The sequence below is a fragment of the Drosophila rhopaloa genome, unplaced genomic scaffold, assembly GCF_018152115.1.
Source record: "Drosophila rhopaloa isolate 14029-0021.01 unplaced genomic scaffold, ASM1815211v1 contig_162, whole genome shotgun sequence".
Taxonomy (NCBI): domain Eukaryota; kingdom Metazoa; phylum Arthropoda; class Insecta; order Diptera; family Drosophilidae; genus Drosophila; species Drosophila rhopaloa.
Window position 1 is genome coordinate 451,904 of NW_025335042.1, and position 14,262 is coordinate 466,165.

General features: G+C 43.6%; 1 protein-coding gene and 1 long non-coding RNA gene across 3 annotated transcripts in view; one reads left to right on the plus strand and one right to left on the minus strand.

The window, feature by feature from the left end:
* The window catches only part of LOC108041577 (sarcoplasmic calcium-binding protein, beta chain), a 173,360-nt gene that overhangs the window by 28,700 nt on the left and 130,398 nt on the right, over positions 1-14,262 (plus strand). The window lies entirely within an intron of this gene.
* Positions 9,926-10,621, minus strand: LOC123037371. Its single transcript, XR_006417467.1, has 2 exons — positions 10,030-10,621; positions 9,926-9,972 (listed from the first exon to the last, which is right to left on the minus strand). It is a non-coding gene; the product is annotated as an uncharacterized LOC123037371 (long non-coding RNA).

The following is a 14,262-nucleotide window of genomic DNA, read 5'->3' on the forward strand; positions in this document are numbered from 1 at the left end:
TATGGGCTTTATATTTGGCCAATCAATCCGACCTACCAAATTTCATAAGGATCGGCCGACTATATCCTATAGCCGCCATATAACTGATTGATCTGAAATGCCATAACTTTGGTGTTTGTTAAGTTAGGAAGTTGGGATTTTCTATGGGTTTTATTTTTGGCCAATCAATCCGACCTACCAAAGTTCATAAGGATCGGCCGACTATATCTTATAGCTGCCATATAACTGAACGATTGGAAATGCTATAACTTTGGTGTTTTTAAAGTTAGGATGTTGGGATTTTTTATGAGTATTAAGAATCCATCATATGAATAATTTTGGAGAATATAATTTACAGAGTATTCTGCAAGGGTATATCAACTTCGGCTCCGCCCGAAGTTAGCTTGCCTTTCTTGTTTTTGAATTTCGTCTTGTTGACTATGAGGATTTCTATAATTTTTTATATATACGGGTTCATTATCAATTAATCTCAGCTTTTGTTTATAAAAATTATTGGTAGTGATCGATTCGGTTTCTAGTCCGAATATATCACTATACTGGGTGCATAATGCTGTAACTTGTTCATTGAATTGAGGCGGGAAGTTTTTTGCAAGTTGTGATAATACAATTTTTTGTCTGGTTTCTAAGTCAGTTTTTACTACTTCGTAGTTTGAAAGTGGTTCATGATGAATATTTATACCAGTTACTCGTAGAGTAAAAGGGTATATTGTATTCGTGCAAAAGTATGTAACAGGTAGAAGGAAGCGTTTCCGATCCTATAAAGTATATATATTCTTGTTCAGGATCACTAGCCGAGTCGATCTAGCCATGTCCGTCTGTCTATCTGTCCGTCTGTCCGTCTGTCCGTCCGTATGAACGCTGAGATCTCGGAATCTATAAAAGCTAGAAGATTGGCATTTTGCATGTAGATGTAGGAGTTCCTACGCAGCGCAAGTTTGTTTCAAAGTGGTGCCACGCCCCCTCTGAAGCCCACAAGCCACAAGCTGTGGCCACAGTTTTGATGCTATTATGAAAGTTTTAATTGATATGTATTTGTTTCGTCAATACCTATCGATTGGCCTAATAAAAATTTGCCACGCCCACTCTAACGCCCAAAAACCCATTAAACGCTTAAGCCTGGTACCAATGACTTGGGGTAGATGGCGCAATACAATAGCGCCATCTAACGGATGACTTTGGAACAGCTGGCCAAGGTGCTCAACAGAGTCAACGTTAGTTCTCGATAAGGATTTCTATTAAAGGAAATTGCGATGGTTTTCATTTGTCAATACCGAACTATATTCCAAAAACTATGCAAATCAAATCAAGTTAGCCAAATTGGAGGTCTGAGTCAAACAATGGCGTATGTGTGTATGCTGGTGCAGAACAAAAGCTGCCTGCGCTAAAGAAGCGCTGGTGCTGATGCTCGTGCTGTAAAGCTGCCAGCTCTAAGAGATCGCCGAATTCAAATTGATAATTTGAACTTTTTGTCCTTTTTTCCTTTGCTCACTCTAATTCACATTATATTAATGCAAAATCTAAAGTTGGTTAGCTGAGTAACGGGTATCTAAAGTCGAGTGACTATAGCGTTCTCTCTTGTTTTGATATAAACTACTTGATCTGTGTTTGTGGTATTTAGTAATCTTATATATGCATTTTGGACTGTTGCTATGGTATTTGCGATATAGATACCATGCTGAATTTCTTGATTCGGAATTAATACACTGTCTTCTTCTGAATTTATTTCGATTTTTCGCACGACTTGGGATCTTGCTGGCAGAATTAGGGAGTTGTTTCCAGAACTGTATGTTATTTGAACATAAATTAGATATTTTAGGTTATTTGATCTAATTATAAGCCAGTCTTTAGACGGCTTGAAGTCTAATTGACAGTTGTATCTTTTGATAAAATCGATTCCTAGTATTCCATCACATGGAATAGCGAATTGCATATTAACGATATGGAAATCATGTGGAATTATCTACTTAGAAGTTTGAATTTCAATAGAAGTTAACCCTTTTGATTTGGTAACTTCCTGACTTATACCCTGTATGCTTATGATGTGATTATCTTGAATGTTTTGAAAATGATCGGAATTTTCCTTCAATATGGATATTTCCGCACCTGTGTCTAGTAGGAAAACTAATTCCTTTCCTGATGATACGTTCATGAAAGTGACGAATGTATTTTGACTGAGATTTAGAGTGTGAATTTTTATGTTGTTTATTGTCGTGTATCTAAAGGAGGTTGGGAGTTTCCCGAATTTGTTTGTGCTACCCTAACGTTGTTATTGTGGTTGTTGTTGTTTGCTCAAAGGCTGTTTCCGCCGTTGTTGTTTCCACCACGGTTGTTGTTTCTGTAATAACTGTTATTTTGGTTATTGTAATTTCTGTTATAACCATTGTTTTGATTATATCCGTTATTCTGATAATATCTGGTATTCTTATAATTACCTCGATTATTACCTCTACCGCGATAATTGTTTTTATAATTATTACCCTATTCATGTACTCGTATTCGAATTCATTTATAAGAAGAGGCTCAGCTCCTTTTTCGATTATTGATAATACCCTGTTCTGAAAGTTGGGTTCCCTATCAAGAGTAATTCTAATACACTCTGTAGTATTCATATTTTATATTTATTTATTTATTTTTCTTTATTTATTTATTTATTTTCATTGCACATTAGATAAGATTATTGGATAAAATAACATCTTTATTCAATATATCAATATATGGACATACATATTTTGAACATCTTTTTATAATTATTGTTGGCGCTTTATGTATTTTATATTTTGTCCAGATCAATAGCCTGGCTTTTATTTATGGCTCTCTTTGATATACATTTATTATGAAACATATATGCCTTTTACAAAATAAATGGGCTCATAATAAAGACAATGATTGACTATAAAATGTTCGTTTGTTTTTCTTTAAGCTGCTATAGGATTTTTTTTGGTAAGCGTGTAATTTAATTTATAATTTATTTATTTTATATGAATAATTTTGGAGAATATAATTTATATAATATAAAAAACAAGAAAGGAAAGCTAACTTCGGGCGGAGCCGAAGTTGATATACCCTTGCAGAATATTCTGTAAATTATATTCTCCAAAATCGGATCGGTTATTCATATGATGAATTCTTAATAGTCATAAAAAATCCCAAATTCCTAACTTTACAAACACCAAAGTTATGGCATTTCCGATCAATCAGATATATGACGGCTATAGGATATAGTCAGCCGATCCTTATGAAATTTGGTAGGTCAGACTGATCGGCCAAAAATAAAACCCATAGAAATTCCCTACTTCCTAACTTTAAAAACATCAAAGTTATGGCCTTTACCGATCGTTCAGTTATATGGCAGCTATATGATATAGTGGCCCGATCCGGCTCGTTCCGACTTATAAACCCCCCAAAAAAAAAAAACAATTTTGGGGAAAGGTTAGAAAATTAAAAAAGAGGGAATTGGTTGAAGAGAAAAGGAGGGAGGGGGGAGGGACGGAGAGAAAGAGAGAAAAAAGGAAAGAAGGGGGGGAGGGGAAGGGGGGGGGGAGGGAGAAAAAGAAAAAAATAGAAAGACCCCCCTTGGTGAAAAAAAAAAAAAAAAAATATAAAAATAAAAAAAGAAAGGAACCCTTCTCTACACAAAAAAATTTATAAAAAAAAAAAAAAAAAAAAGAAAAAAAAAAAAAAAAAAAAAAAAAAAAAAAAAAAAAAAAAAAAAAAAAAAAAAAAAAAAAAAAAAGCTCTATGAAGCGCTGTCGGCTCGCTGATGCTCCTTCGCTGGCGTAAGGGGCGGCCTACCCCTCACACTTGTTGTATCAGCTGCTGATGTCCTGGGCCTATGGGTACCGGTGCTGGCTGCACAGGCTGAACTTCCTCGATGGTCTTCTATGTTGTACTCGCAATGGGGCGAGCACAGTGGTCCCTCGCAGTTGTTTGGGCACTTCTTCTTCAGCTTGGGAATCTTGATATTTTTGCGTTTTTTTTTGTAGTTGTTTCGCTCTCGGAGTTCCATCAGTTCCATCGGCTACTGCTGTTGTACACCTTGTCTTGATTTTCCGAATTTGGGCTCGAACGTCACGGTCGCCATGTAATAGTTTAAATTTCTTTTCCAAATAGATGTATAGATTATATTGTTTTTCCAAATAATTCGAGTCCGCTTTGGTTTCTTTTTAAATTCTTTATTTATGATTTTTATTTAATTCATATTTGGAGCAGAGCAGCCGTTGTTGCCGCTCTGAGCTCAAAAGAGTTTCTTCTCCAGCTTAATTTACTTAGGAGCTAAAAAGGTCTTAGTCTCGTAGCGGCGCTGCCAACAACGGCAGCGGAAAGACGACCTATATATTCTTAATATATATGTATATGCTCACTTAGTCTGGAGCGCGGAGGTATATGCACATACATGAGGTCCGCTCGTGTTGCACTTATGGTGACACATGCATTTTCAGCATGTGAGCCAAGGCACAGCGAGCGGTTCGTATTTCGGTCGATATATATATTTCATATGTGTGCATACTACACTTTTTAAATTTAATTATTAAGTTTCTTATTTATTAAATATTAACTTTTCAAGTTATTAACAAAAAAATTCAAAAATGTACGTTCTGAAGTGAGCATAACTTTCGTTGGATAGCTGTTTAGGCTTTTTTTTAGGTTTATGTTTTACTTGGTATTTGGCTTTGGTTTTATTGTATTTCATCAATGGTATATGTCTCCTCGAAAATTAACTCCTGTGGCTGAGGAAACTTTTAAGAATTAGCTAAACTATTTAATTGACAAAAAAGTTCTAAGATGTGAGCTCCTTCCAAAGTAAGCCGCTCAATTTCCGTCCAAAGAAGATTGCCCGTAGAGATATCTTCTTTATCGGCAATAAATTAAGCCAAAGCTTCAAGGTCAATCCTACAAATTTGTCCCAGAAGCTAGCTGAATGATCTAAAATGGTCGTCCACCCACGCAGAAAAACAGGGTCCCTTAACAATGAAGGACTCTACAAGAAACCTCTCATAAGCGAGAAGTTTAATTTTTTTTTTTTTATAGTTTGTTGGACACGCTACACAAGGATGGACCTTGTTTTCGTGTATTGACGAATTATTTCTAAAGATCCCAAAAAAAGCGGGTAACGGGTGCTTCATTCTTGAGCAAATCAGGTGTGGTCATAACCGGTCAAAAGTTAATCAAGATGTGTTATTACAGAAGACGACCGTGTCTGTCACGGCCGAGAATCCATAAGTCTGCCGTGTGTCGTCTGCGGAGACGCCGTCGACCCAGTGGTATTGCAAGATGTCTTGCCAGACAGTTTGCATGTGTAAGCAAACGTTCCCGATATCGACTTGAGGATATCGGCACTCCCGTGTCCTGGAACATAACTCGGTTTTCTACATAATGGTGCCACTTCACCCCTAGCATCCTCCTGAGAGCCTTTGTAATGAATGTTTGCACCCTTTTTAGTGACGAATCACAGGCCGTGCCCCAGAAAGTGATTCCCCAGTTTAAAGTTGGAAAGACAATAGCCTTAAAAAGCCGCACCTTAGCTTCAAGGGATACGCCGCTGCCTGGACGAAGGAGCCAGTCCATTTTGTCAAGTTTTGTTCTTGCTGATCCACAAACTCGATCAATTTGTCCCTTCCAACAAAGGCGACGGTCTAAGGTAACTCCGAGGTACGTCACCTTATCTTCGTGCTTGAGCCTATTCCCATCAATGTAAAGGCTACGCGAACGGCCAGGGCGGAGAGCAAAAGTGGCATGTTGCGTTTTGTCAACATAAAGCGCAATGTTCCATCGAGAGGCCCAGCACTCAAATTCGTCTAAGAATGTCTGGACACGTCGGGACGCAGACGTAGTGGTGCTACCAGCTGCAAGAAATGCAGTGTTATCTGCATATGTGGCCAGGAGTGTACCACGAGCAACTGGGTTTGGAAGATCCGACGTGTAAATTGTATAGAGGACCGGACCAAGGACGCTTCCCTGCGGGACACCAGCACGAATTGGGCGAAGTCCAGAACGGTGTCCACGAATGTCTACAGCAAACTCCCTGTTATCTAAGAACGATACAACGAGATTCCAGAGCCTTTCAGGCAACAGCGGCATTAGCTTGTAGAACAGTCCTTTGTGCCAAACCCTGTCAAAGGCCTGTCGAACATCGAGAAAAACGGCTGAGCAGTATTTGTGGTCTTCGAAAGCCCCCAGGACATGGTTAATTACTCTGTGCACTTGCTCGGTAGCACTATGGCGACTACGGAAACCAAACTGGTGGTTCGGAAGTGCGTCTTCAAAGGCGTTAATAGCTAGAAGTCTACCAAGCATGATCCGCTCAAAAATCTTGGAGAAAGTGGACAGCAAACTAATCGGCCTATAAGATTCCGGGCAACATGGGTCTTTTCCTTTTTTTGCCACCATTGTGACCAATGCTCGTTTCCAAGGTGATGGAAAATAACCAAGGTCCAGGCAAGCATTAAAGAGGAGACAGAGCTGTGCAATGACAGAGCTAGGCAGAGCCTTTGCTACTTTGCCATCAATCGCGTCCATGCCAGGAGCTTTAGTAGTAACCAGTCGCTTTATATGACCACGTACCTCATCTTCGTCTACTGGACAGACAGTAACAGGAGGGCCAAATGAAAGTCCTAACCTAGAGATTGTTGTCTGGACTTCTTCGCTTGTTGCAAATTCAAATGGAGTAAAGCGATTTTCAAGATCATCAGCAAATACTTCAGCAATCTCGGAATCACTGTGGGCCCAAGTCCCATCACCACGTTTAAGGGAAAACCTTTGAAGCGGCTGTCTTTTAAGGTTGCGGGTGCATTTCCAGAGCGCAAATCCGTGATTCTGGTTAGGATCAATTGCACTGAGCTTGTCTATTAAAAATTCTGACTTGGCCGAACGGAGGACTTTCCTTAGTTCTGATACAGTAGCCTTCCACTTTGCCATATCGATGGTATGCCTCGTCCTCATCCAGACACGGCGAAGTGCATGACCCTTTCTGGCCAAGGCAGCAATTTCTGGCTTTGAATAAGCCCAAGATGGAGGAGGAATAGGTATACTTCTAGGAGGAGGGGCAGCTTGATGGATCTGTTCAACTAAGACCTCAGCAAAGGAATCTACGTCGTCCACAGAAAGAAGTGAAGGTTGCTCCTGAGTCAGAGCAGTCAGTTGCGCACTGAATCTTTTAAGATCCGAGCCCCGGGGAAGAAGCCTGGATTTGGTAACGATCGCAAAAATATAGCTGGAGCGGAATGTGATCAGAGGAAAGTCCCGGGCACTCTGAGATTGTAAGGTGGTTGCACGGGATGCCTTTGTACACAGCAAAATCAATGGCCGTCGGGAGGTGGTCATTGATCCAAGGAAAATGAGTGGGTCCGCCAGTAGCCAAAATCTGCATATTTGAGTCAGCAATAACTGACATCAGGGTGTTTCCCCGAGGGCATGATCGCCTGCACCCCCAAAAACTGTGGTGCGCATTCCAATCCCCTCCAATGAGAAAGCGGCTACCTACAGAGCCAAAAAGACGCAGATATTCCTCAGTCGTCCAAGAAAGGCGGTGACCAGGTGGACAGTAGACAGCACCAAATGACAGCACTGCCAAACCCAGTGACCAAACTTATGGCAACTGCTTGCAGGTGAGGCTCCGATATTGTGGCACTTATGTGATAATCTAAACAGGATTTGATGATGACAGCAGCACCACCACGATGTCGATCATCAGGGTGGTTGGCAGAGTGAACAGCATATCCATTAATGTGGAAGAATGTACGGCTGGTAAAATGTGTCTCTGAAATCAATAAAATGTCAATGTTGCGTTCCTGGAGGAGGTGCTCAATCTCGATTGATTTGCCAACTAAGTTGTTGGCGTTCCAAATAACGATATTTATACCGTAATTAGTCATCGCACTGCGTTGAACCTGATAGATTGGCGTGCTTAGAAATCACGCTCTGTAACATTTGTAGTGTGGTCGTCATTACTGACATCATTTGATCAAAGCGTTACAACAACTTATCAATTGCAGCCGCTTGGGCTATCGCAGCAGCCTCTTGTTGCTTCCTTAATCCATTAATAAATTCCAGAAGCCTGCCTTGAGTAGGTTGTTCAACCAAGTTTAATACATAAAAGCCCCTACCAAAGTCCGCTACCAATATTCAGGTACAGTTACTGGACGTTAAAATAAACTACTCTTTTAAGTTAGCAGGTACGCACTTTGTTTAGTCAAATAGTCAAGCATTCAATAGTACCACAATATTAGCTTAAATATTAATTAATTTTAGTACAAGAAGCAAAAGATTTTTAAAATCCCATACTGAAGGTTATATTTTGATCCGAAAAAACTACGTCAGTCTAAGAAGGTTTGGAGCGTAAAACTTCGAATTATAAATCCATGTTGGCATGGAGATATCAAATGGATAGTAGACAATATTAACATACCTCTTTGCATGGGGATGACTTCTACTTAATAATTTAATACTCGTTATTAAATGTTTATTGGAATTTGGCACATGGTAGAAAGGTACACGCATAAAAATGAAGGAGTTTTACACAGCATCAGCTTTACGTAAGTAATAATTCATTCATTTGAATAATTCGTTCTAAGTAACATGCGTCTTCGTGAACCTACAAAAAAGGGATGGGAGACGTATGATGGTATTGACTGAAGCTTATGATTTGCAATACTAAAATATAATCTTTTTGCCTTTCCATCGATATAGTTTTGACTGTAACCGGTTTTTTGGTAGGCCATTTCAAGGACATAGGCGAATTAAAACCGATTGATTTGTTTATATTTCCGGATAACTTACTAAGCTGGTTTAGATTTTGGGTTATTATTGTAATATTGTATTGTAATCTAGCTATTTAAACTAGCCCGGTTCACTCTGGGTATGGCTAGGATGGCCTTGATATGTCCAATGACCCAATTTCGAGAGAGGCGAAGGGAATATGGCGAGATATAGGCATGATAGGCAAATTTTTATATAGTCGCAGCCATATTGTCCCAATAGATGGAGCAGAAATTAGTTAAGTAGTGTTTGTGCCGAATTAAAGAAAAAAGTGAGTGAAATTAGAGTGTTATGTTTTATAGATTATTTTATTTATAAATAATTTTCCGTAGGGCAACCGGGGTCCCAACACAAAGGGCCCCGGGATATTAAATTGAAAGATTAAATTGGAAGACTTAATTGGACTAATTAGATCTGAAAATTTAAATTGGAAGTTCAAATTGGATATTTAAATTGGACAAAATTTAAATTGGAAGTTCAAATTGGATATTTAAATTGGAGGAAATTAAATCTGGATATTGGCATCCATACCTCTACGCACCTTCTTTCAACCAAGCGATACATTTTGGACCACAATAACTCGCCATCCTCGGACGCCGCCAAAGCTTTTTAAAATACGCCGGTGAGTCCGTTCCTGGCTGTTAAGTCGCCTTGGAGTAACTGGCTGCCCATTTCGCGCGGCGTTGAGAGGCACCGCCATCAGGCTCGCCTTCGCCACCGTTCCTCGGGGTGTTCCAGGCCCTCATTGCTGCTGGCCTCCGGCAGAGTACGCTGCAGTCGGGGCATATTTAGCCCGGCGCCTAGCCCAGAAGTGGCTGAAATTATTAATGTTAATTTAACTGTGCACATTACTAAATTTATGTACTTACCTGTTGACCTGTAAATATATCCGGACTTAGACCCGAAAACCTCAATTCTTGTCCTCGTTGTTGCCTGTAAAAAAGGGTCGCAATTATTAGTTTTCGGCGGGATTGTTTACAGCGCGTAATACTTACCGTTTGGCCTGTCCCTTTTTTTCCCTAGGAGCTCCTCAGGATTAGGTGACCTGACACATACCTAGTGTGTGCCCTTTTTTGCGCCTCGTTCCACTGCGAGTTCCACCAATACATGTCTGGTGGAACATTATTTCCGCGGCGCCTGTAGCCTTTGCCAAAGGAAGGTAATCTTCCGCTTTGACCGCGTAAATTTGTAGACGGTGGCCAAGTTTGGTCGTAAAGGCTAAGGAAAGATGAATTAATTACTAGGAGAGCAAGTTATGTTAACTTTAGTACTTACTGTGGATATTAAATGTATATGAAGACTGAAATGTGCGAGTGAGTTGTCGCTGTGGGGGAGATGGAGCTGTCCTAGTCGCGAGGAGTGACTTCGACCAGCAGATTATGGGTGATGCCTCCGCAGAATCCTCCGGGGCATCATTGGTTGGGTGGGCGTGCTTGGCCAAGTCATCGATAGCCACCAAAACACCACATTTTTCCCGTCAATTATAATTGTTTGCATTGTTTACATTTTGGTTTGTTTTGTTTGTTAGTGATGAGCGATAGTTTTTGTGAAGTGAGACGCGCGTATATCGATGTTTATGTTGTGGATACTGTAGGGATATTGGGGATACTCCGCCCTGGGGATTCGGGAGCTAGCCGGCGCCGTCCCAGGACCAAATGCAGTTCCGCGCCTAATGTAAAAAAATAAATCGTCGAGACGACGACGTCTCGCATATAGGGATTTGCCTCGCATAGCCTCCGCTCCGGTGACTTGCACAGCAACAGCAGGTTGTATGCAACTGCACCGAGAGTGGTGGGCTGCGAGGCAGAGAAAAGTTAAGGGGAATTTATTTTTTTGAGCAGGCAGGAGGCTCCTGGTCACAGCACAGACTAGGTGACCTGCGGGTGGCATCTTGACCCTGAAGGCAAAAGATTTGCATCCGCAGATAACTAAATTTGTGATAAAAACTGTGATAATAAACTGTGATAAAATATGTTAGGGCGTAGTTTTTATTTATTTATTTATTTATATTTTGTGTTTGGGGGGGTAAAGTCAGTTGTAGTAATTCAATTTGTTGTTTTTTTTGTTGATCCGGAGGCTTTTGGTTTCTCGGATGTGGTTGATACCTTCTGTCGGTTGGATGCTTAAATGTGTGTTCGTGACCCGTGACTTACACGCGTTGTCGAACACCTCGATTTAAGGATCAAACAACAAACGGGAAAACAAAGCCAACAGGACTCAACCACCACCCAAAGTCCTTAACTGGCGGCCAGTTCAGTTGACGAATGGCTGGGATGTGACGGGAAAAAATGGGTTTTGGTGAGTTAGGTCGGAAGTCCACCGGCGAGGGTCAGTGGTTCCCATCTGGGAACTTCAGAACCAGCTTCTACAGATCGACGGAAGGGGTGACCGTACACAGGAGGCGTTTCTGGACAACGCGGCGAGGTCGGCCGTAAACGTGGCATTGGCCCAGGCTGCAGAGACCCATCGAAAGGCTCAGGAGTCCGGCGTCAGCCAGTCCTTAAGGGATGAAATCAGAGGTGGCTTCCTGGAAATGATGAAGCTGATGAACGAGGTGTTAAGGCCTGCTGCTCAGCGGCCGCAGCTTCCACAGGGGAACCATACCGATCAGCAGCAACATCCGGGTTGGACGGACAGGGCGGCACCACAGGCTCCAAGTCTGGTCCAGAAAGGGGCAATTCCAAAGACGGCACCATCAGCAAGTACGATTGGCTCCCGTCCACCGCCACCAAAGGTTCCACCAAAGCCGCCTAGAAGGCCCTTGGAGTCGTTTCCGGTGGAGAGCAGCAGTCCAGGATATCCTCTGGATGGCGAACGAGGGCGACGCAACGAGCCTCGAAATTGGCACTTCGAGGACCGCAGGGCTTCCGATTTCCGCAAGGAGCCGCGTTTATATGCCAATACAGGGCTAGGTGGCGGCAGCCAACAGGTTCGCATCGAGCGGTGGGGCGTTACTTTTGATGGCGAGGACGAGCGACAGATGGTAAAAATAATTTAAAAGGGCTTGAGAGAGGGTATCGCAAGATTCGTTTACGCAATGGATGTGATGACTGTGGACGAGTTACGGGAAGAGTGCTGCGAGGTGGAGCGCAATTTTGGACGACGAGGACGCGCGGCCTATGCGCAACCGATGCGTTATCCTCCGGCGGAGAAGGCCAGGGTTAGCGAGGCAGCTGGTCCAGATACTGCAGAGGATTCTCAGTGGCAAGTGGAGGCGTTATAAGCGAAGGCCCGAAATCCGTTCCGAGCGGGCTGCTGGAATTGCGGAGCCGTAGACCACGGGTTCCGTGACTGCGCGGCAACAGAACGGCGCCTGTTCTGCTACCGATGTGGAAGGCCAGACACCGTGTCTCCGAGATGTCCGAATTGCGCGGAAAACGGTATGCTGGGCGATCCGAGGGCGGGAAAGATGCGTCCAGACAAGAGTCCCGCGAAGCAGTAGATGTTCTAGAAAGTAAAAAAAGGTTTAGTATGTACGAGTAGTAATAAGCACAGTTTAAAATACTTACCTTATGAGGAGAGGATGCGCAGCTACTTGGAGACCAGGAATAGAATATTCTCCGAGCACCAGTTAGCCGGCATGCGAACGGTGTCTAGGAAAGTCCAGAAGGCCAGGGATCGATTCCGGAAGAGACGAGCGAGGAGGCGAGAAGTGGTTGCCGCTGTGAAGCGCAGTGGAACGGGAGACCCTCGACCATACGCCGAAGTCCGAGTCCTGACCAAGCAGCTGACTGGCTTATTAGACACGGGAGCGAGTGTCAGCCTGCTGGGCAAAGGTTGCAGGGAGCTGGTCGAGGCGTTGGATGTACCTGTCCAGAAATACCTGTCCGTAGTCCTGGAGTGGACCGTTCGATTATAGGGCGCGTCGAACTACCTGTGGAGTACAGAGGACAGATAAAGCGGATCGTGTTCTATGTATGCCCTTACCTGGAGCAGGAGGCCTATTTTGGAGTTGACTTCTGGCAGGCGTTTGACTTGGCTCCAGCGGTGATAGGCCCCAGCAACCCGGAAAGCGTGAAGAAGGCAGACGAAATCCACGCTAGGGACATGGAGCACTACGCCGAACAGGAAGATGACGACGAGGAGAAACCGGATCCCGAATCATGGACCTTATCCGGAGCCGACGCACGACAGCTCGCTGAGATCCAGGAGGTGTTTCTCACATTTGAGAAGGATGGTCTGGGTACGACTAATTTGGAGAAGCACACGATCGAGCTGATCGAAGGAGCCAAGGTCTTCAAGGATCGGCCATATCCCATGTCTCCAGCGTGATGCCCTTCGGACTTTGCAACGCGGCGCAGCGGTTGGTGAGACTTATGGACCGAGTGATCCCAGCTGAGATTCGTTCCAACGTTTTTGTCTACCTCGATGATCTGCTGATACTGGCTCCAGATATCCAGACCCACTTCAAGTACCTTCGGAGAGTCGCGGAATGCCTGAAAGCAGCGGGGTTAACGATAGGTATGTTTAAGTCAAAGTTTTGCTTCAAATCATTGACCTACCTGGGCTTTATCGTTGGTGGAGGTCGTCTACAAATGGATCCGGGACGAGTAGCAGCGATCAGGAGGATGCCAGAGCCTAGGACGATGAAGGAGGTGAGAGCGTTCCTTGGGACTGCTGGATGGTACCGCCGGTTCATAAAGAACTTTGCGATGTTGGCCGCCCCGCTCACTGAATCGCTGAAGAAAACTGGAAATTCTAAGTTTTCCTTGAGTCCAGAGGCTCAACTTGCGGTAGAAGCTTTGAAGATGGCTTTAACGACTGCACCAGTCCTGGTGCATGCGGACTTCAAGAGACGGTTCTTTATCCAGTGCGATGATTCACACGTCGGAGTCGGGGCGGTGCTTTCCCAGCGAGACGACGACGGACAAGAGCAGCCAATTGCATTTTTCTCGGCCAAGATGAATAAACATCAGGTAAATTACACCGTGACCGAGAAAGAGTGTCTCGCGGCGCTCATGGCCATCCGGAAGTTCCGGCCATATGTCGAAGGGATGCCATTCACCTGCATTACGGATCATGCCAGCTTGAAGTGGCTCATGTCCATGAAGGATCTGTCGGGGCGTTTGGCGATGTGGTCGCTGCAGCTTCAAGGGTTCCACTTCAACATCGAGCTCGTAGTTAATCCGACGGATTTGTTGGGGTTCGAAACCACCGAGTTCGCTGGAGAAGATTATCTCGAGTTAGTGAAGGATGTGGAGAATAACTTGGATAACTTACCGGATCTGAAGATCGTGGATGGTCTCATCTTCAAGAGAGTCTCTTCGGCAAATCTGGACGATGAGATGGAAGGTTCCGAATGGAAACTGTGGATCCCACAGAGTCTGACCCACAGCCTAATCGAGCGTGCGCATACGGACCCAACAGCAGCTCATGGCGAAATGGGAAAGACTCTGGAAAGACGGCGACAGTTCTACTGGCCAGGTATGGTGCTGCAGGTCCGAGCTTTCGTACGCAGATGTGATGTCTGTAAGGAGTCCAAGGCGCCGAATTTCCGGATGCAAGTTG